We start from the raw sequence: 22348 nt of genomic DNA, 5'->3' as shown, positions 1-22348 counted from the left end.
GAGACGCTTTCACATTCAAGGACAAGGGGTTTTTTTTTAAGCTTCATGCTCACCAGTGCACAAGGTTGATTCAGACGCCTCTAAAGTTGAGCATATAAATGTCTTTTCCATCATATCACAAGTCATGTTTCACAATACAAGTTGCATTCGCAGTCTCACAAACTCTTTGCACAGCTTATTTTCATTCTCATGCATGACTCACTTGAGCTCTCATCTCTAATAAATGTAAATATTGCCTTGAAACCCCATGAACACGTTTTTTGTGAGGATTTAAATAGTCCCCTACCAGTGTTGTGTTCTGGTACTACGGTATGACAGACAGAATGGATGTGACTCTTCTGTATTTCTTGTCCAAGCTGATTGAAGTTAAATATAGTGTCAATTGTGAAAAATGAACCAGATTTATGAAACTTTCACTTTAAAACAATTAGGATGGTTGATACTGCAGGGAAGGAGATTGTTTTTTGTCGTGTATGGTTTTTAACTGGACTGTTTCACTTTAACGGGTGAAAATTAGGTTTTCACAAATTGCTCACTTTCAGAGGCTTATTGTTGCCTCTCCTGTCCTCCACTACCATGAATAGTTCAATTACATTTTAAATTTACAAAAGCGGCGAGGAATCCTGTGGAACCTTATAGACTAACTGAAGTGTAGAAGCATAAGCTTTTGTGGGCAAAGACCCACTTTGTCAGATGCATGTAGTGGAAATTTCCAGAGGCAGGTATAAATATGCAGGCCAGAATCAGGCTAGAGATGACAAGGTGGATCCAATCAAGGAGGATGAGGCCCACTTCTAGTAGCTGATCTGGAGGTGTGAATTCCAAGAGAGGAGAAGCTGCTTTTGAAGTTAGCAAGCCATTCACAGTCTTTGTTTAATCCTGAGTTGATTGAGTCAAACTTGAAGATGAACTGTAGCTCAGCAGTTTCTCTTTGAAGCCTGAAGTTTTTTTGCTGCAGGGTGGCTACCTTTAGATCTGCAATTGTGTGTCCAGGGAGACTGAAGTGTTCCCCTACAGGTTTTTGTATGTTGCCATTCCTAATATCTGAATTGTGTCCATTTATTCTTTTACGTAGGGACTGTCCAGTTTGGCCGATGTATATAGCAGAGGGGCATAATTGGCACATGATGGCATATATTACGTTAGTAGATGAGCAGGATAATGAACCACCGATGGTATAGCTGATCTGGTTAGGTCCTGTGATGGTGTTGCTGGTGTATATATGTGGGCAGAGTTGGCACCGAGGTTTGTTGCATAGATTGGTTCCTGAGTTAGAGTTATTATGGTGCGGTGTGTAGTTGCTGGTGAGAATATGCTTCAGGTTGGTGGGTTGTCTGTGGGAGAGGATTATAAATTTATTGTAAATTTATAAGGCAAATGTGCAAAGATGGGTCAGCATGATGTGCCTCTTGAAATATGACCGGGAGATGCTAGCTATATCCCTTGACTCGGGTTCTGGTAGCCTGAAGTTCAGCTGATTTTATTAAGGTCTGACCAGTCTGAACTTAAACATATTCAATCGTACGTGCTTTGTTTAAGGATCGTTGTGTGATTAGAAATTATAACAGGAATTAAAGTTACATGAAGCCCGTAATGCAGATTGAGAATTTATCCATGTGATTATGCGATGAGTAACATTTGTTTCTGTGAGAAACTCATGTGACTTGGAAGCTGCTTTTTCAAACACTGTAAAAGGGAAAAAAAAAAAAAAACCACTGTCCATGAAGTGTCTGTATATCTTCAAGACAGAAGGATACAAATTGAGGCCCTAGTTCAGCAAGGAACTTAGCATGTACCTAACTAGCTGCATGAATAGCCCCACTGGCTTTCCATGTGACTGGTACCATACTCTAGGCCCCAATTCAACAAGGTACTTAAACAGGAAGAAAACTGGCAGACAAAATGTAAATAACAGACACTTTATTCTGGTTGAAATGCAACCAGGCGTCTGCTGGGCGGAGATAGTTGGAAGATTTCATTTGAATTGAGGTAACGCCGTTTCAGAAGATGCAGGCTAGTCCTACCTCTGGACACAGGTCCTGTCTTCCTTAAATCTAAGGAGAAGCTTGTTTTTGTTAATTAGCAGATTGGAGCTGAGTAACAACTGCCAAAGAAGCAAGCACAAGGGACAGATCCAGTGGAGTACGTCTGCTGTACCTAGCGCCGGAGGGCTCAAATTACTTTCATTTTCTACTAAAATGCTCTCTTGAAAGAAAGCCAGATACAAAAGTGGCATGTGTAATCCTCTTTGTAGCGTCCCACTTCGCATGGCCTGCCTCTTAATCAAAGCTGCAATGTGGGTTTTATTTTATAAGTAGGTGTTTAAGTTTGAAAATTACCAGATCAAATGACTATATCAATCCAGCCTTTGTGAGTGTTTTCGAGGCTCCACTTGTATTCTCAATGAGGAATTTTGTGTCTTCCTACATCACATAAGCTCTGGGGTGGCACCAGAACCCAGAGATGGAATTCCTTTGAATTAGTGCTGTTACGAAGCTTTCTGGGGGAAGCCGAGGTTGTCTCTAACTTTCCAGCACTTACACATATTGGTAAACCTGCTATTAACACAGCAGGAAGCCATAAGAACCCCACAAATGTAGCCTCAGAATTGTGGAGCAGCTGCAGGCGCTGCTACCTCATGGCAGAATCAGAGCAGTGAATGTGGCTTCTTCCTGCTGGGAGGATGGAATAGGTTGGCGTGGTCGCTCCGTAATTGCTGCTCTGATTTTTCTTTTTTTCTGCCACACAGGTGAGAGTGTGATTTCAGTTCTGCAGTTTCCTCTCTCCATTGTCTGGCAGGGGCTGAGACAGCTGATGCCTCGGCGAGAGAGGAGAGGGGATGTGTCATCCTTGTCCACATTAGACACAGATAGACATGGTTTGGATTCAAGGTTCTGCCGGTTGATGGCACACTGTGCATGTCGAAACGGGCTCTCAAACTCCTACAGCAGGCCCAATTTCATAGGCTGCTTTCTCGCTTGCTACCATCTAACATGGCAACTACAACAGTTGCTTTCATGGGCAATGGAGAAAGGAAGCTATTTAATGGATTTTTAGCTCTTAGTGCCGGGAACAAGGAGCGGAGTCAGTCACTCTTCTGGGACCAGCCAGCTCTCTGCTGACCACAGTTTAAAAACGATTCTAATTAGTATTTGTATTGTGATCAGAGCCTAGCAGCTCGTCACAAACCAGCACCCTGTTGCACTAGGTTTGGCACAAAAAGGCAGGGGTCAGGAGGGAAGGGTTCCGATTTACGGTGAGCCTCTTGGGGCACACCTACACTGATGCTGGGAGTGAGCATCCCAAGCTGGGCAGGGCCCCACCTAGTGCTCTGAAAACAGCTGTGTAGACGTTGTGTTCCAACCTGAAGCACAGGTTCGGAAGCTTGCCGTAGAGCCTGAGCTACAATGTCAAAGCAACATCTATGCAGCTAGTTTTAGAGGACTAGTCTGAGTCTGAACCAGAGCTGGGGGACCCCTTGACGCATATAAAGTCTGGTTCATAAAGCAGCCAGAAATTTCTCCATCCTGTGCTGATGAGCCTGCAGCTTCCTGTCCTAGGATCCTGGGCTAGGGATGGGAAAGATTCACTGGTAAGCATCTCCCTTAATGGGTGATACGTTCCGGGTAACCAGTGGGGGCTACAGCAGCTCCCTGTCCACCATCGGCAGGGGACCTGGTCTGCGCTGTGCGTCCAGAACAGCCGCTGTCCGTGGTGCTCTCAGGGGGCTGCAGTGGGGGAAGGGTGCCCCCCCATTGGTTAACCAATTAAACTTCCCGTTTAACCAGTTAACCAATTAAAGGGAATTTTACATCCCTCGCCTGGCCCCTGAACAATCTCCCGTCGAGTGAGACGTTCGCTCTGGTGTTAGCCTGGCAGGTAGGCCACTCTCCGTGTGCACTGCATTCTTCTACTATACCTATGTAGCGAGAAGAGTGTGTCTAAGAACTACTCCTGTCCCTCTGACAGATCAGTCCAGGGACACAAACTGTTTAGGATGCTGCTAACTCTCTCGAGCGATGCATCCCTTGCAGCCACGGGGGCGCTACCGCCAGGTACTATGGCTTGGGGCTACCTCGCTGAGCCCAACCTCGGATGCGTCGCTGTTCGGTGCCTAGCCTGCTTTTGGCTTTTAGGCCTGTCAAAGTCAGACAGGACTCACAGATTTGTCAGACCGCTCTGTTTATTTGCAAAGCTCTGCAAATTTCACCCAGAAAATGTGAGCCCCATACAAGGTTCAAACCCCTTGATTTATACAGTCAAAAGAAAGCCAAGTTAACAGGATTAAAAGAGGGGCAAAACTTCACATGATTAGTGTGAGACTAGTCAAGTATCTTCATTTCAACATCAAGCACACAGCAATCTCCTGTCCATATCTCCCTGGTTATCTCAATTGTTTTCTGCCTAACACCTAATGCTCCTTTTCCTGTTAACTCTGGCTAGCACTCTGGAATCTGCATACCTACAAACAACATTAACATACTTTTCTTCTTCCTGTTCAGAGACAAACAGTATTCCTTCAACTTATTCAATTATTACAGCATAATTCATCTTTCTCTTACAGTGTAATTCTTTCTACTTTCACAGGCCTGACGTCTTCTCTCCCAAGTGCTGCCACTAATCCCTTGCCGTGAGAGCAGCCTGTGCTTCCAGCCAGGCGTCTTCCTTTCGTTTGGATTTCAAAAGTTCCCTTTGCAGCTCCCCCTTTCCCTCCCCTGATGCTTTCTGCTGTTTGCCGTCCTTCCTCGCAGGGGCACCCTGCTCCTTCCTAAAGGAGTCACAAAGGCCCCCTCGAGCAGAGAGCCTCGCCCCAGAAAACAAGGGAAAGGAAGACGGTTTGTCTTGTAATTAGCAGGATGAGCATCTGAGGCAGGGGGTTTCCCGCTTTTCAACCAAAATCTCTGTCAGGCCTTGTGCACAATTTTAATTGGGTCGTTCCAGCCTTGAGATAAGTGGCCCTACTGAGCTCGGTTCTGGGGCAGTGCAGGGGTTAATGGACCCTGAAGATGAAGAGGAGAGTGAAGGCAGAGGTGCCATTTTGGGGGGGCTGGGCAGGACTGCAACCCCCCCTCCCGCAAATTTTGTACCAGGGTTTATTCACCCTAGCCACAGACAGAGCTCTTACCTGCAACAGCCTGAGTGTGACTGTGATGAACTGGGAAGCTGGGAGCGTGCAGCCTCCGCCATGGGGAGTTTGTTTCTAAACAGCAGCAGGGTGATTAAGGTACCAAAAGGCTCGTCATTCAAGTAAACGACTTTAAAAACGTCAACAACAACAAACAGTCTTGCAGCACCTTAAAGATGTGCAACGCTTGTAGATGGTGTCCTGAACACTCATTCACGGATCTCAAAATCACTGTATTGTTTCAGGCCAATACCAGGGGCCAAATACACAGGGAAGCCTTAGAGCAGGGGTCTCCAACCTTTTTAAGCACAAGATCGCTTTTTGAATTGAAGTGCAATCGAAGATCTACCTCACACCCAAATACCCTGGCCCCGCCTCCTTTGTGCCCCCCCCATCCTCCCTCACTTTCACCAGGCTGGGGTGCAAACTCTGGTCTTGGATTAAGGGATCTGGAGTGTGAGAGGGGCTCTGAGTTTGGGGCAGGCAGTTGGGGTGCAGGAGGGATTCTAGGTGCAGGCTCGGGGAAGGTGTTGGGCTGCAGAGGTGCTCAGAGCTAGGGCAGGGGCTTAGGGTGCAGGAGGGGGTTCATGACTGGGTAGGGTTTTGGGATGTGGGCTCTAGCTGGGCCCTGCTACCCTCAGGTGGCTCCTATGTCGTGGTGCAGTGGGGCTAAGGCAGGGTCACCTCTGTCCTGGCCCTGCACCACTCCCCAAAGCAGCCAGCAAACTCCCTCCATCCCAAGCCCTGTTGTGACCCCTCTCTGCTCTGTGGAGATGGGATAGATGCCCAGCAAGCCGGAGGCTCCTGAGGGGACCGCTCCCAGGCAGAGGGCAGATGTGCAGCAGTGCGGGTAGAGACAGATGAAGTGCCGGCACGTGATAGCCCCTTGGCCAAGCCAGTCAGGATCACCTGGCAGAGGCTCCAAGATCTACCAGTCGATCCCGACCGACTGGTTGGTGACCCCTGCCTTAGAACGTAACTTCCTTTACAGGCTTGATTCCTATCACAAAGGTAGGAATAAAACATTGGCTGGATGGCCCGCTACACTTCACATCCTAATGGCTGGAAAACCAAACCATGGGTACTTACGAACAATTTGCAACTTCTCTATCAGCTTCATGTAGCACGGAGACTCTAATTGACCATCCCCCCCCCTTTTTTCCCTTCTCCTCCCCTATTTATTTTGAAACTGCACCTTTGATAACTCCAGTCATCTGAAGAAGTGGGCTGTGCCCACAAAAGCTCATTACACCATCTACAAGTTTTGTTAGTCTAGAAATGGTGTCCCTGGCCTCTGTTTGTCAGAGGCTGGAGAGGGATGGCAGGAGACAAATCGCTTGATCGTTGTCTTCGGTCCACCCCCTCCGGGGCACCTGGTGCTGGCCACTGTCGGCAGACAGGCTACTGGGCTAGATGGACCTTTGGTCTGACCCAGTACGGCCGTTCTTATGTAGTCTATAAAGTGCTACCAGACCATTTGTTGTTTTTTAAGTTTTTCCAGTTACAGACTAACTCGGCTACCTCTCTGAAGCTTGTAAACTAAGTTTTCAGGCACTCCAGTCAAAAGTTAGGAAACAAGGAGTAAGAATAAATGGTGAGAAGGAGAGAAGTAAATAGTGATATCCCTCTAAGCTTTTACACATCAATCTGCGGAATAAATGTATTTGTGTGCACTGATGCATGTTTGAATGTGCACCAGCAGTAGAAACAAAAAAATACCTCTAGCTTTGGGTGCTCTGCTAACCATCTGGGCAGCATTTCAATCTCTCCTGCGTGGCCGCACAAGCAGAGTTTACAGGAAACCCTGCCGGGGGGTTGGTACTGGGAGCAGGGCTGTTCAACACATTCATAAATGATCTAGAAAAAAGAGCAAACAGTGAGCTGGCAAATTTGCAGGTGATTCAAAATGTATCCAAGATAGTTAAGTCCAAAGCAGACTGCAAAGAGTTACAAAGGGATTGCACAAAACTCAGTTACTGGGCAACACAGTGACAAATTCAATACTGATAAATGCAGAGTACTGTAGTTGGCAAAATATAATCCCCAAAATGCATACAAAATGTTGGGGTTTAATTTAGCTGAACCCATCAATAAAGAGATCTTGGAGACACTGTGGATAGTTGTCTAAAAATATCTGTCCCATGTCTAGTGACAACCCAAATAAACCGAATATTGAGACTTATTGGGAAAAGGATCGATACTAAGACAGGAAATAGCATATTGCCTCTTTATAAATCCATGGTATGCCCACTTATTGACTACTGTATGCAGATTTGATCACCTTATCTCAAAAAAAGATGGATTGGATTTGGAAAAGGTACAGCGAAGGGCAATAGAAATAATTAGGAGTGCCAAACACATTCCATATGAGGAGAGAGTGAAAAGACAGGGACTTTTCAGCTTGGAAAAGAGATGGTTAAGGGGGAGATATAACAGAGGTTTATAAAATCATGAACGGTGTGGAGAAATTGAATCAGGAACTATTTAATTACACTTTCAAATAACACGAGAACTAGGAGTCATTCAATTAAATGAATAGGCAGCAGATTTAAAACAAAAAAGAATTTCTTCACAGTCAACCTGTGGAACTCCTTGCCAGAGGATGTTGTGAAGGCCAGGACTATAACAGGGTTCACAAAGGAACTAGATACATCCACGGAGACTAGGTCCTTCAGTGGCGATTAGCCAGTGTGAGCAGAGATCCAGCACCATGTTCTGCACATCCCTCACGGATGAATCATTCAATGATCACCTGTTGAGTTTATTCCCTCTGAAGCAGCTGGCATTGGCCACTGTCAGACATCAGGATACCGGGCTAGACCTTTGGTCTGACACAGCCTGGCCGTTCTAATGTTCTTACTTAGAACCTAGATGCATCTTCCCCCTGCTGTGACCCACTAGCCCACACGCCCGTCCCAGAGCTGAGCCAGAGCCCACGAGTTCAAACGAGATCTCTCTCTGCAGCGTTAGTAGCAAAGGAAGAGTATATATTACGCGTTTACCCCTAACAGTGTCCCTTAAGTGACTTCCCACAGGCTGTCAGCACATGTTCGTATCAGGGCTGAGTGGGTCTAATATTCGTCTTTCTCTTATACAGGAATTCGACAGAGGGCTCCTGCCAGTGAGCTGCTAAATTATCTGCCAGAAAGCTCGTTTTCCAGTGCCTACAGAGCCCCTGGAATCCCAGTTAAAGCCCCCCCCCCATCTGAAATGGAGCCCCTGGGGGTTTGCGTCTTGCCGAATTCAAGGACAACGTTGTTTTGGAAGCTGCGCTCTGTGGTCCCGATACTAAAATGATAAGACCATGTAATAGGCATGGCCCTTCCCTATTCGCCTGTCGGCAAGACTTGTCTCCTCTGCCCCTTGCCTGCATTTCCCACGGCCGTCCTCATGCCCCCTTCCATCAGCGATACCTCTCTCCCTCTTCAACTCCATGTGCAAGGCCCCTCCTGGCAGGACACCTGTCGGACAAGCTGCTAACTCAGGACAGCTTACCAAGCAGTTGGGTCTCTGTGACGGCGCATTGGGGTTTTCCCGTCTCCTGCACCCCCGTAGTGGCATGGACAGACTCCACCAGTCAGTAGAAGAGAGGGAGTTTATTGCTTCTCCAGGGTACAGCCCAGCACAGATGTAATCCGGTTCCAGGGCAGGCCTAGGATGCCTCAACCCCCCTTGAGATGGGGGAACCTGGGCCCCTAAATCCCAGCCTGTTGCCTAGGCTGCTTCCTCCATGATACCAGACAGAAACTAATTCACTTGCTTCCAGCCCTGCCCCCAGCCAGGGTGCCACTCCCCTTCTTCCCATTGTTCCGCTCCCTGGGAGATACCTGTCTGAAGAGTTTCGAAGCCTCCTTGCATAATGACTCATCGCCTGCCCTGCTGGGCCGTGCTGCAGCCAGTGGAGGTCACTCACAACCCGCTGCCCAGCATAGCCACCAGCAAGGTACCCCCCACTACGTCACAGACTCCCCGTCAGTCTAGCCCGGTATCCTGTCCTTCCAGCGCGGCCAATGCCCAATGCTTCCAAGGGACCGAACAGCCATGGAGAGCCCCATCCCGTGCTCACTCCCAGCAAGCAGCGGTTAGGAGCACACACATCCTGGGGCTACAACCCCAACCCCCTTGGCGAAAAGACCTAGTCAATTGTTTGCAGAGCATGTTTGTAACCCACCACTCCATGGTCTAAAACCTGGCCACTTGGTGGTTGTAATCCTCCCCAGTCATACAATCCTAGAGCACTAGAACAGGCAGGGACCTCGAGTCATCGAGTCCAGTCCCCTGACCTCACGGCAGGACCCAGCACCATCTAGATCAGGGCTACCCAACTTTGGAAGCCCCAGGGGCCACAACGATACTCTGAGCACATGCCGAGGGCGGCGACTTAAGTGTGGTCTATGCAACAGAGGGGTCGCCGTGTTAGTCTGAATCTGCAAAAGCGGCGAGGAGTCCGGTGGCACCTTAGAGACTAACTGAAGTGTAGGAGCATAAGCTTGCGTGGGCAAAGACCCACTTCGTCAGATGCATGTAGTGGAAATTTCCACTACATGCATCTGACGAAGTGGGTCTTTGCCCACGCAAGCTTATGCTCCTACACTTCAGTTAGTCTCTAAGGTGCCACAGGACTCCTCGTCGCTTATGTACATGCAAATATATGCAAATAGCTTCTTTCACACTGACGGGCATGAATACAAAGATGAAGGCAGGACTACACAACATGCAGGCCTCATTTACGTCAGTTGTGCTGATATTAATAAAATGCAGTAGTTACCTGATTTCCACCCTATGCCAGCACTTTTAACGAGCAATGCCAGTCCAGGAATTTAACTACTGACATGCAGATCAACCCAAACTGCACCTCAGGCCGCAAACAAACGGGCCGTGTGTTGAGTAGCCCTGGTCTACATCATCCCTGACAGGTGTCTGTCCAACCTGCTCCTAAATATCTCCAGTGATGGGGATTCCACAACCTCCCTAGGCAATTTATTCCAGTGTCCACCTTGCATTTGGGGGCGGGACTGTCTTCCTGTGTATTTGTACCATGCCTGTTTCAATAAGCGGCACTTCTGCCAGCTGTCCCAGTGCAAGTCCCAGGCAGCATGGGCCAGTCGCGGGTCCGTGAATTAGGGAACCCGAGGTCTGTCCCTGGCTCTGTCACTGCGCCGCTTTTAGGAGATCAACTTCTGCGAGGGAGGGAGACAAGGTTTCCCCTCTCTGCCCGTTTTCAAAATATAGGCCAGGGCCATGTGTGCTTCTTGTCTTGATACTGAGGGATGCCAAAGCAGAATCCCTACTTCTTCCATCCAGAAGGAAGAAGAAGAAAGTCGGAAGTGGCTGGCCGCCTCGCTAACCGGGCCTTACTCGTACTCCCATTGGAAGTCATGTCAAAATCCCCATTGGGCCCTGAGGTCGCATCCCGTAGGCTGGGTGCACGGGCTGGGGAGGTACGGCTGGGATGGTCAAAATGCTCCCGTTGGCCTAGCTCGGCTCCTGAAGTCACTGGTAATGAATTGCCCTATAACTGGCCTCAATGGGAGCCGAGCTAGGCCTGGGGTGAGTGGTTTTGAAAACCCCCTTCGCCCGCAGTCTCAGCATCCTGTCCTGCAACGGGTGGGATTGGGCCGCCAGGATCCCAAGGCTGTGCCCAGCTCCGGCCACGCGAACTCGGCTCGTGCGTCCAGCCCCTTCCGCATGGTGCGGAGGCGCCCAGGCCTGGCCCTTCCGAGGCAGCATCCGGAACTCGCCAGACAAACCTCCCTCTCCACCCAGCAGTCCCCTTCTCCTCTCAGGCTCCCTGGTCGGTGTCTGGGTGAGAAGCCAGCCCGCTGGCAGCAACACCGTTAAATAGCATCGCACCGCATCCACCAGCTCTGCCCAGACACAGCAGCCACCAGAGGGCCCACGGCGCCCGATTTTTACATTCAATGCTCGGCCTTCTTCTCCGGCAGCCCTGCTGGGGGGGGGGGGGTACTTCTGCACTCGGGCTCCTGAACGCAGGAAAGAAGCCAGCTGCGGCGGGCGAGAGGGACAGACCGCCCTAGCCAAACGCAGGCTGCAGCGAACGCTGCCAAAGGACAATGCAGCCCGTGTACCCTGGAAGCTGAGCACTTGGGCAGGCGCCCAGGAGGGATGTAAATGCCGCCCAGCTGATTAGCAGAGCGCCCACAGCCAGAAGCATGTGTTTTCTATTGGTGGTGCACAGCCACACATGCCTTGGTGCACAGAACAAAAACTATTCCACACACGGATGGAAAACATGAGAGGGAACATTCAAAGCAGCATTTGCATTTGCCCTGATTCACCTTTTGGGAGGGGTCCCATCCTTCCTACTCTGCCCATAGAGGCTCTGACAGCCGCCCTAGCTAAGAAGGGGTAGGACTGACCCTCCGTTACAAAGTGCTTTGCAAGTTCTCTTGGGCCTCGGACCATTTCAAATCAACCCCCTTTTGTGCCCATCTCATCTCCCAGGTTTTACCCCTTTGGGCTCTGAAGGCGCCAGAAACGGTCGGTTTTCTGGACAGGGCGCTAAGAAAACAAGATGAAACTAACCTGTCCCTATGAGAAGGATTCAGCAGGCAGATTAAAACACCCCGCTTTTCACCTCTCTGCTATTGTCTTCCTATCCCAGACTTGAGGGCTGTACATTTCTCAGGATCTCGTCTTCCCCCATTACTTGTGTCTTCTACGGTCTGGATCACCCCAGACCACCGGGCCTCTGGCTGCTTAGGCGTCTGCTCCGATGTAGATAGCTAATCACAGCGAGTGGTCCTGTGGCACCTTAGAAACGAACACAAACACATAGACTCATGAGCTTTCGTGGGAACACCCCACCTCACCAGATGAGCTGCAGAGGGAGTCATAAGAACATAAGAACGGCCGTACAGGGTCAGATCAAAGGTCCATCTAGCCCAGTATCCTGTCTGCCGACAGTGGCCAGCACCAGGTGCCCCAGAGGGGATGGACCGAAGACAATGATCAGCGATTTGTCTCCTGCCATCCATCTCCAGCCTCTGGCAAACGGAGGCCAGGGACACCATTTTATCCCCTGGCTAATAGCCGTTTATGGACCTAACCTCCATGAAATTATCTAGCTTCTCTTTAAACTCTGTTATAGTCCTAGCCTTCACAGCCTCCTCTGGCAAGGAGTTCCACAGGTTGACTACACGCCGTGTGAAGAAGAACTTTCTTTTATTAGTTTTAAACCTGCTACCCATTAAAATGTATGAATGTGTAAAATGTTGGTGTTAAATGTGTAGCAGGCTGGTTTTATAATGGGACATCCCGTTAATTCCAGGTTTCTACGTGCTACCCAAGATCCTTACACCCAGAAATCCCAGACATCTCATCCCCTCACGTATCACAGCTGCCAGCACTCCTACCTACCTTGGAGACACTGCTGAGTTCCTGAGGGAACCACAGAGCATCAGTGATCTTCCGGAAAACACCATCCTGGCCACCGTGGCGAAAGAAGCTCTTTACACCAACTTTCCACACGAGGATGGACGACAGGCTGTCAGGACCACTCTCCCCGACGACGCCACAGCTCAGCGGGAATTTCTTCCTTTCTCCTGTCTTTTTCAGTTAAAAATTCTGGGTTCTTGCTTTTTGTTTGTTTTTCCCACTCCAGCTCATCTGAGGAAGTGGGTTTTGCCCACGAAAGCTCATGATTTTCTCTATTTTTATTTGTCTCTAAGATGCCACGGACCACTCATTGGTTTTAAAGTTACAGACTCACGTGCTGACCCCTCTCCGACGTTATAGCTCGGGGTGGCCAACCCGCGGATCGTGAGCTCTTCAAAGAAAAAACTGCGGCTCCCACAGCTCTTAAAGGGGCAGCGTGAGGTTTTTGGTTTTTTTTGCGCTCAACAACTTTTTTCCCTCGGATCTTTGTGCTGTATCCACCACTGTTTTGGCTCTTTGTCTGTAACGGGTTGGCCAGCCCCGTTATAGCTAATCACTGTTGATTTGCACTAACGGACAACCCCTCCCCCACCCGCAAAGGGCCAGAGACAGACTCTGTCGGTTCGGAGCGCAGATGCTTGGAAAAGCCTCTGCAAAACCCCACGAAGCCTTGCCTGGGCGATGCATCTCTGCAAGTGCTGGCATTTGCAATAACACTGCTGCTGCCGCTTAGGCGGGAAGCACCTTTGCAGGCTCCCTGGAGCCGCCTCCTGATGGCCTGGGCTGCCCAGATTCAGAGCCAATGCTCTACGGGACAAGTGCCTGCACCCTAATATTGTTATACCGGAGGGTGTGGATGGATCCCTTTGCTATAACCGGGCAATCACAGACCTTGCTAAGCATGTGGTAGCTGTTTTTCATTCAGCCTAATCAAGGGAGCAATTAACTGCCCCTTTGTCTCGTGATTGCTGACCCCCTAGAAGCTACTGCCCAAATCATGGATAAGGCTGGAGTAGAAACCAAAGGGTGGGGCAGGTCTGAGCACTGACTGGATTGCAGCTGAGTGTGTCAGCGACAGAAAAACCAGGCGACAGCCAGAGAACTGTGCTAGGGTGACCCTGAAAAGAAACCCGGAGAGAGCTCGTCTTGGGCAGCCCGCTGGCCGGAAGCACGGCTGGATTTCTGAATACGGCCTCTTGCTGTTTGTTCCTTTTCTGTTCAGGGCAACAGACGATTCCCAGGAAGCAAACTGGGCTACAGTAAAGAACTCCCAAGCTCACCCATCAGTTTCTCCTAGCTGCACCAGCGTGGCCAGGCCTTGAATGTGGGGTAGGCTAGCTGCTTGGGTCAGACGGGCCGGCAAGAACAAGTGGTTTTGAAGAGGACGTGGCCTTTAAGCACCGTAACAGCGTGGGCTGCGTCATGGCCCTCGGAAATTATTGTGATCCTACCCCAGGGGAGCCATGGCAGCAGGGAGAGAAGGGATCTAGGAGGACAACCACCAGTAGGATTCCCACTGATCCACTCACTTGATTCGCCAGTCGTGGTCGGTCATAACCATGAGGGCTGGCCAGCAGCCTGGGGACTGAGGGGTTAGCTATGTCCCTGCACCTAGCCAGGTAGCGGTCAGCCAATAGAAATACAGGCAGGGATGTCAAACAGAGGGATTTCTGGGTTTTCCCTCCTTTGTCTCTGAGCCAGTTTGCTCTCTAGATCAGTTTCCCAACGTATGGGTCGGGACCCAAATATGGGTCGCCATTAGATTTCAAAAGGGTAACCAAGTGTCTCCCCTGATGGCTCTGCCCACCCCTCCTCCCCCCGTTTTTGAATTGCCTTGAGTCACCACGTCTTCCTGAATTGTCCAAACGGGTCCCCATCTGGAAAAGTTTGGGAACTGCTGGTCTAGATACTGAGACAGACAGACAACATGTCTCGCCCCAAGAAAAAGACGCTTCCTAATGTGTAAGTAGGGTAAAGTTTAGAGAACTCCGTCAGGTTTTATTGTTTTCTGGTTTGGGACTTTGGAGCTGATGTCTGTGCCGTTAGAAATGGGGTTTTCTCTCTTTCGTAACCAAGTTTTGGCCCATGGTGGAATCCTCCATGAGCATATTAATTGGTGGCTATTACCATCTAGCCATTCCTACTAGGCTAGTAACTGGGGTATTGTTTTGATAATAAAAGTTCTTTCTTTTTTATTTAACCTGGTATTGGTTAATTGGTGTGTCCTGGTTTTACTGTAGAGCCGAGGTTTCCCTGGTTTTTCTTGTAATACTTGGGTGGTGGCAGCATTTTTCTTACTTCCCAAAGTCCAGGTATTAGGATTTGGGGGGAAGTTTTTGTACCAAAGCCTGCAGAGATCGCATTTTGGGGTGTTTTTGCAGCCCCCCCCCTTCTGCATTCTTCACAGAGGGGGGAACATCCTGGGCATGGTCCGTGGCCAGAGCTCCTCTGGATGGTTTGTCTGGCAGCCGGAGAGCAGCCCTCTCTGCAGTGCAGGGCCCTGCGGGACTGGAGCGCTGAGCTGCAGGGCTGTAATGCCGCCGTGTCCTTCGGGCAAAGGCAGGGCCGGGTCTGAGCGCCGGGCGGATGCTCCCCCGCCAAAGCCACGACTCGCAGATCGATTTCCATTAAGGGCAAGAAATGTTCCTGCTTCTTGCTAAAAATACCCCAGGAGCTGCTGACTTGAGAGGCAACAGCATCTTCTCCGGTAACTGGCTGGCGCCAGGGTTCACTGAGTCATTGTTCACCGCGCTGCTCAGTTGCATGGGGGGGGGCCTTCCTGACCCATCCCAGTGTCTGTGCCAAGGATCATCGTCTCTACGTCATACAACCCCAGGGCCGGCAGAGCCCGCAGGAGTCAGCGAGTCCAGCCCCCTGCCCAAAGCAGGACCAACCCCAACAAAATCAGCCCAGCCAGGGCTTGGTCAAGCCGAGACTTCAACACCTCTAGGGATGGAGATTCCACCCCCTCCCTAGGGAACCCAGCCCAGCGCTTCCCCACCCGCCTAGGGAAATAGTTTTTCCTAATATTCAACCTAGACCTCCCCCACTGCAACTTGAGCCCATTGCTCCTCGTTCTGCCACCTGCCACCACTGAGAACAGCCTCTCTCCAGCCTCTTTGGAACCCACCTCCAGATAGTTGCAGGCTGCTCTCAAATCCCCCCTCACTCTTCCCTTCTGCAGACTAAACAAGCCCAAATCCTTCCGCCTCTCCTCGTCGGTCGTGAGCTCCGGCCCCCGAATCACGTGAGTTGCTACCTCTGGACTCTCAGCCAGAGATCGGTTCATGCGCTGGGGCTTTTGAGGTGGCTGCTCCGGCCGATCCAGCAGCGTTGCTGAGACTCACAGGTGCTTGGAGGCTGCGAGGACACCAGGCAAGAGGAGTCACAAGGAGGAGGGGAAATTGTTCTCCTTGGCCTCTGAGGACAGGACAAGAAGCAATGGGCTTAAACTGCAGCAAGGGGGGTTTAGGTTGGACATTAGGAAAAACTTCCCACCTGTCAGGGTGGTCAAACACTGGAATAAATTGCCCAGGGAGGTTGTGGAATCCCCATCTCTGGAGATATTGAAGAGCAGGTTGGACAGACGCCTGTCAGGGATGGTTTAGCCGGCGCCTGTGCAATGTAGCGGGCGTGCATTCACTCTCGTCGTCACTATTCACTTGGTTTGCTTGGTTGTGTGTGTGTGAGATTCTACTGTCCTGTAGTAACTCTGTGTGTGTGCGTGCCTCAGTTTCCCTGGGCACTATCCGGACGAGGAGGAGAAGGCTGGGCGGGACTCGCTGTGGCAGAATGTTCAGTTTGTCAAGTCCTGAGGAGCAGGTGACAGCAGATAACTCCTTGTGCAGGAATCTGAACCAAGGAGGGAGAGGGGTTGTCTAGAGGGCTGGGCCCAGGTGCGAGAGTTAGTTTCTTCAGCGGGCTTGGGTGGGGGGGCTGAGCAGGGGCTCAGAGCCCTGGCTTTCGGGTCCCCCAGTCCCAAAGATGGATTGTGCTGACGGCTCCTGGTTCCTGTAGGAACAAGCCGGTGCTGCGCTGTGTCCTGGGAACCCATAAACCTTCCGTTCTACACTCTGGCGACGGGGGGTGCAGGCCCCGGGGACCCCCCCCCAACTTCCGAGACAGCTGGGTCCTGTTCTGCTGCTCTGGACTCGTCTCTGTTCCCGTGGCGTTCCTCGTCTTCAGACACGGCCGGCCCTCTGTCGCTCCCCCGCCAAGCCCCGCGCCCGTAGCCCCGTCCATCCCTCTGTGATCACTCCGTCCATCCAGCCCCGTACGCAGTGGGGCTGGCACTGAGGCGCATGTGCCGGATGTCAAGGGCGTGGACAGAAAGCGCTCTGTGCAAAAACCTGACGGCCAGGGCATGTCTCTAGGCCCGCCTTGCTCACACGGGCAGCTTAGCGCTTAGGTCGCAGGTCCTGGGCCGGGCCTCTCGGCCATCCCGCCAAGGAGACGCGGGAGGGGAAAGTGAGGCGCAGGCAAGGGAGACCCCCCTGCAGTCTGTGCAGCAGTGTCTAAAAAAGCCTGAACTCCCAGCCACCGGGGTATGAGCGCTGTCCGAGTAGCGGCAGGCGACTTTCCTGCCTCATCTGGCGAGCGCCCGGGCGTGCAGCGCAACAGCCAGCCCCAATCAATGACACCGGAGTGGCAGGCAGATTGGGCTAAAAATAGCTCCTCTCTCGTTAGCAGATGGGGGGGACCATTCCCCGGGGAGGGTGCAGCGCGCTGTGCCACTAGCAGGGAGGCCCGGCAAGATGGAGGAGGGAAGGAGATAGTCTGGGCAGCGCCAAGGGGCACAGCCTGGGCGGGAGGGGATGAAATTGAGCAGCAGGCGCGTCCTCAGGAAAGCCTCCTTAAGGTGTGTGAGAATAAACTTCTCTCCGTGGGGAGGATGGGGTAGGCTCTGGGCTGGGACATGGGGGGAATCTTGAACTCAGCTCCCATTGGCTCCGTGGGCTAGTTGCAGCATCACCGCGTGCCTCAGTTTCCCCCATACAAGGGGGAATAAATCACTTTTCCTCTGTCCTGTGCTTTCAGGATGTATCATAGCTGGATAGCTGGGGACTCGGCTGGGCAGGACACCCCGGGGGGGTGGGCTTGGCCCTTCCAAACAGCTTGAGTGAACCCCCCGGCACACTGACCTCAGAGGTCCCTCCCTGCTGCTCCCTCTCCCTGCAGTCACCGCTCTCTGCTGCGCCGGGAGGGGGCCAGGCTGGAATCTGGGGCAGGCCGAGGAGGGGCCTGTGACTTGTGTGCCTCCATACTACCCCCAGAGAAACACCCCTCCTGCCTCTTGGGTACTTCCCTGGGCCACACGACTCCCTGCTTCAGGAGTGAGGATCCAGGTTCACACCCCGCCCCGGCCGGGCTTAGGAAGCGCGCTCCGGGGCTCTTTGTCCAACAGGAACAGGAACCGCCCCGCGTTCAAGACCAAGGTGAATTTTAACCCCAACCCGCCCAGAGTGATCCCGCGGGCCAGTGGCTGGTCTCCGAGGCGCGTCTGCTGAAGCAGCAGCCGGGGCTGGAGCCGAATACGTACGTTTAGATGAACGTGGCTGGAGGCGGCCAGCCCCTTGCGCACAACGAATGGCCTTTCTCCTCTAACGCGCTGGATCCCGAGGGGACGGACAAAAGGACCCGTCGGCACGCAGCCCCTCGGCTAATGAATATTTCTGTCCTGCCTCTGAATCGCCCTAAGCACAGGGGCTCCCAAGACAACGGCTCGGCTTTTGCCTTCCCTGCTGGGGTGCCAAGGTTCTCCAGGAGATGAATGCAGGCTGCAGCTCACAAGCATTCACTAGTGTCTACCCGTGAAACACCTCTACTCCCGATGGGCACCGGACAGGTCCCAGCGAGCTTCACCAGGGTTCAGCGGAGACATGGGGACTCTGGCAGGAGCTGGCACCGGTTCTGCCAGCATCACAGGCACGTCCCCTTTCTGTGCCTCAGTTTCCTTGCTCAGTAGCGTGGGGGTAGCGATGCCTTCCTGCCTGGCTAGAGGGCTCTCAGCAAACCAGGCTTTAGGGGCTAGCGGAAGAGCAGCTCTCTCCGACGCAAGGCCGTCAGTGAAGCAGGAGCAGCACCGGCTCCGAGGGCGTAGCGAGGGCCAGCGTGTGCATGTCTCCCTGGCCTTGCTAATGAGGGCAGGCAGCAGGAGCAGGGATTAGCCTCCCAGCGGGGCAGAGCGTTGGCATGACGGCGACCAGGCAGCTGTGGCGGCGGAGAGGCTGTGAATGCAGCCAACACGGTCGCTTCCAGACGGCTGCCGGCGTGCCCAGATACACAGACACCCCCCCCCCAGGAACCCTTAGCCCATGCACAGACACCCCCCCCCCAGGAACCCTTAGCCCATGCACAGACACCCCCCCCCAGGAACCCTTAGCCCATGCACAGGCACACCCCCTCCCCCACCCTCATGCCCAAGCGTGCGCACACACCCCCCCATGCCCAAGCATACACACACCCCCCCCCATGCCCATGCCATACACACACCCCCCCATGCCCATGCCATACACACACACACACCCTCGCCCAAGCACGCGCACACCCCCTCATGCCATGCACACACACACACACACCCCCTCATGCCATGCACACACCCTTAGCCCAAGTGCACACACACACACACACACGCAGACCTTTAGCTCAAGTACCTTTAGCTCCCCCACATCCTTAGCCTGGGTGCGCTCACACACACACACAGCCTTAGTTCTAGTCCAAGCACGCACACACCCACACCCCACAGAGGCTTAGCCCAAGCACACACAACATAGATCCTTAGCCCCTGCGCATTCACACACACACCATGGACACGTTGTGCAAACACACACATCCATCTTATGCCTGACGGGCCAGGCCCTCCCCCAGACTCTGGTGTGCGAGGGGAATGTGGTTCTTGCTTCTCACTTGTGTGCAGCCCCCAACTGATTTTTCTATGGCTCAGTGACACCTCCCCCCCCCCCCCCCCAGCCTCCCAGAGGCAGAGGCTCATGTGCTAAGCCTCAGAGATCCCAGCTACACAGACCCCCCTCCCGCCCCCCCCATTTGGGACCACAAACAGGCCTCACTTCTCCTCTGAAGGAGCGTGGCTTGGCAGGCCCCTACCAGAGCCCTGAGCCAGCCTTGAAGTGGGGCAGGTTTCCCTCCCATGCCAGTGCAGTCCAGGGCCCAGAGATCTCTCTGCCCACCTGCACCCCCTTCCCTCTGCTGTGGGTGGGCATGCTGGCTGGTGAACGGGCTGGGGGAGAGCCCCAGCTGTCAGACCAGCCCAGGTACCCTCACGGGGCACAGGAGAGCAGAGGCTGTTCCCAACCGCAGACAGGCTCAGCCACCGGCCTTGCTGCACAGAGCCTCTCGGCCCCGCGCCCTTAGCCAGGGTCAGCAGGGGCTGGCGGCTTCTTTTAGTCCTGACGGGATGGCGCAGGAGCCTCTGCCCTCAGCCACTAGCCACGTGCGGCTGTTTGGCCAGCAGAGGGTGGCTACGCGGCTCCCAGAGCTGTTTACACTTCCAGAATAACATGGCTAGTTCGTGTTACGGGACACTTACCGCCACGGCGCCTCCTGCTGGCAGCCTTGGGGATTAGCTCTTCACCAGGGCGCCCCCTGCTGGCAGCCTTGGGGATTAGCTCTTCACCAGGGCGCCCCCTGCTGGCAGCCTTGGGGATTAGCTCTTCACCAGGGCGCCCCCTGCTGGCAGCCTTGGGGATTAGCTCTTCACCAGGGCGCCCCCTGCTGGCAGCCTTGGGGATTAGCTCTTCACCAGGGGGCCCCCTGCTGGCAGCCTTGGGGATTAGCTCTTCACCAGGGCGCCCCCTGCTGGCAGCCTTGGGGATTAGCTCTTCACCAGGGCGCCCCCTGCTGGCAGCCTTGGGGATTAGCTCTTCACCAGGGCGCCCCCTGCTGGCAGCCTTGGGGATTAGCTCTTCACCAGGGCGCCCCCTGCTGGCAGCCTTGGGGATTAGCTCTTCACCAGGGCGCCCCCTGCTGGCTGGTGTCTCTCCATGTCCACACTCCTTGATTCAGTTCCAGGCCCACGTCGCTCCCAGACTGCAGCACCCGGCCCTCTGGCCAAGCCCACTCCCATGCCTCTCAGCCCCCTTCCAGGGGGAGGGGTTATCAGTCTCTACACTCTGGGGTCCTCCCCTCCCAGGGAACCCCAATTCCCCTCCGCCCACCTTGTCTCCAGCCAGTCCTCATCTAGCCCCTGCCTCAGGGGCAAACTGCATCTGACATGGCCACTCAGCACAGGCAAGGGGGGTGGACCTGCCCCCCAGGCCTGCCCTGGCTGCCCCCCATGTACTCTCAGGCCTTTCCTCAGCCCTGCTCGGTCTCTGGAAGCCTCCAGCTTCCCTGGCAGCTAGGTCCCTCCTGCTCCCCAGCTCCAGCAAGCCTCAGCTAGTCCCTCCCCAGCCCTTAATTATACAGCCCCCAGCTGGGCCATAATTGGCCGTATCTGCCTCAGCTGTGGGCTTTGCTCTCCCTCCCCCAGGGCTGGGTTTTTACCCTTAAAGGGCCGGTGTGGGGCAGAGCCCCTGTCACGGTTCGTTATAGAACTGCCTCAGAACTGGGACCCCTGGGTCTAGCCAGCGCCTTGTATTTATTATTTACCCCAGCAGAATCAGCAAACGCCGGCTGCCGGCTAGTGAGGCAGGCTGATTCCCGGCGCATGTCTCCCCTGCTCCCGTCACCCCGGCCCGATTTCTTACGCCCATCCTCAGCACGAGCATTAGCTCCACTCTGTGCAGGGCCCACATCCCCTGCGGTTTGGAAATCTGCGTGCTGGTTTCCAGAGGACAGGGCTAGCAAATGCATTTCCCCCACTGGCCTTTCTGCAAGACGCCGGATACCCCGGCCCAATTCCAGCATGGCTGCTGTTCCAGGCGTTGGACTAGAACGCCTGAGTTGCACTCCCAGCCATGCCACTGACTTGCTGGCTGCCCTTGCCCATGACACTTGACCTTGCCATGGTTTGGTTTCCTCACTGGCGCCAAAGTGGGCTCACTGCCCTTTCTAAAGTGTGCTGAGACCAGGGAGCTGAAGGCACAGAGTGCTGGGAGTGCATGCTATTGGTCGCCCTGTTGCTTATCAAAATCCTTCAGAGAAAGCTCGGCCGCTCCCCAAAATCTGATCTCCGGGGCAGCTGTTGCGCCACATCCTGCAGAAATGGGCTTTGATGGGTGTGCAGGGGGGAGAGGTTCAGGACCCCGGACAGCGTTTCACAGAGCAGGGAATGGAGTCCCTGGCCAGCGCTCTAACCATTGCACCATCCTTCCTGTCTGGCCCATCGCAGCTTTGCCTGCCATCTTGCAAAGCAGAAAGGAGAGCAGAATCAGGCCCCGAGTCTTTCAAATGCTCGGGCCGCGAGGGTTCTTTGCATGACACGAAGGGCTTGGAGATCAGGGTCACATGTTGCCAGGTGCTGCACTGTGACCACAATCTGGGCCCTACTGCACGGAGCATCTGTACCAACACCAACCAGGAGACAGCCCTCCCCCAGAGAGTGGGGCATGATGAGTGGAAGACAGGAAGGATTATTACCCTCCTCCGACAGCTCGGGAGGGAGGTCCCAGAGAAGATAAGTGACTTGCACAAGGTCACCCGGGAAGCCTGTGGCAGAGCCAAGAATGGAACCCTCCTTAGTCCCAGGCCTGTCCTTCTCTGCAAACCCAGCAGGAAGCCACCCGATGCCCCATGTCATGCCAGGAAGCTCAGGGCTGCAGCCTGAGCCAGCCGCAGACAGCCAGAGGTCCCAGGGTGAGTAGTTCATGGATCTGCCTCACCAGAGCTTTGGGAATTCCCCTCTAGACTCTTCACCCGCTCTAATCC

General features: G+C 53.3%; 1 long non-coding RNA gene across 1 annotated transcript; it reads right to left on the bottom strand.

Annotated features, from left to right (window-relative positions):
* Positions 1 to 6647: 6647 nt before the first annotated feature.
* Positions 6648 to 14946, bottom strand: LOC142830004 (uncharacterized). Its single transcript, XR_012905017.1, has 3 exons — positions 12506 to 14946; positions 11672 to 11899; positions 6648 to 6982 (listed from the first exon to the last, which is right to left on the bottom strand). It is a non-coding gene; the product is annotated as an uncharacterized LOC142830004 (long non-coding RNA).
* Between the last annotated feature and the right edge of the window lie 7402 nt (positions 14947 to 22348).

Source organism: Pelodiscus sinensis, chromosome 6 (genome assembly GCF_049634645.1).
Source record: "Pelodiscus sinensis isolate JC-2024 chromosome 6, ASM4963464v1, whole genome shotgun sequence".
Lineage (NCBI taxonomy): Eukaryota > Metazoa > Chordata > Testudines > Trionychidae > Pelodiscus > Pelodiscus sinensis.
The sequence above is the reverse complement of the archived record's forward strand: the minus strand, read 5'-3'. Positions and strand labels throughout refer to the sequence as shown.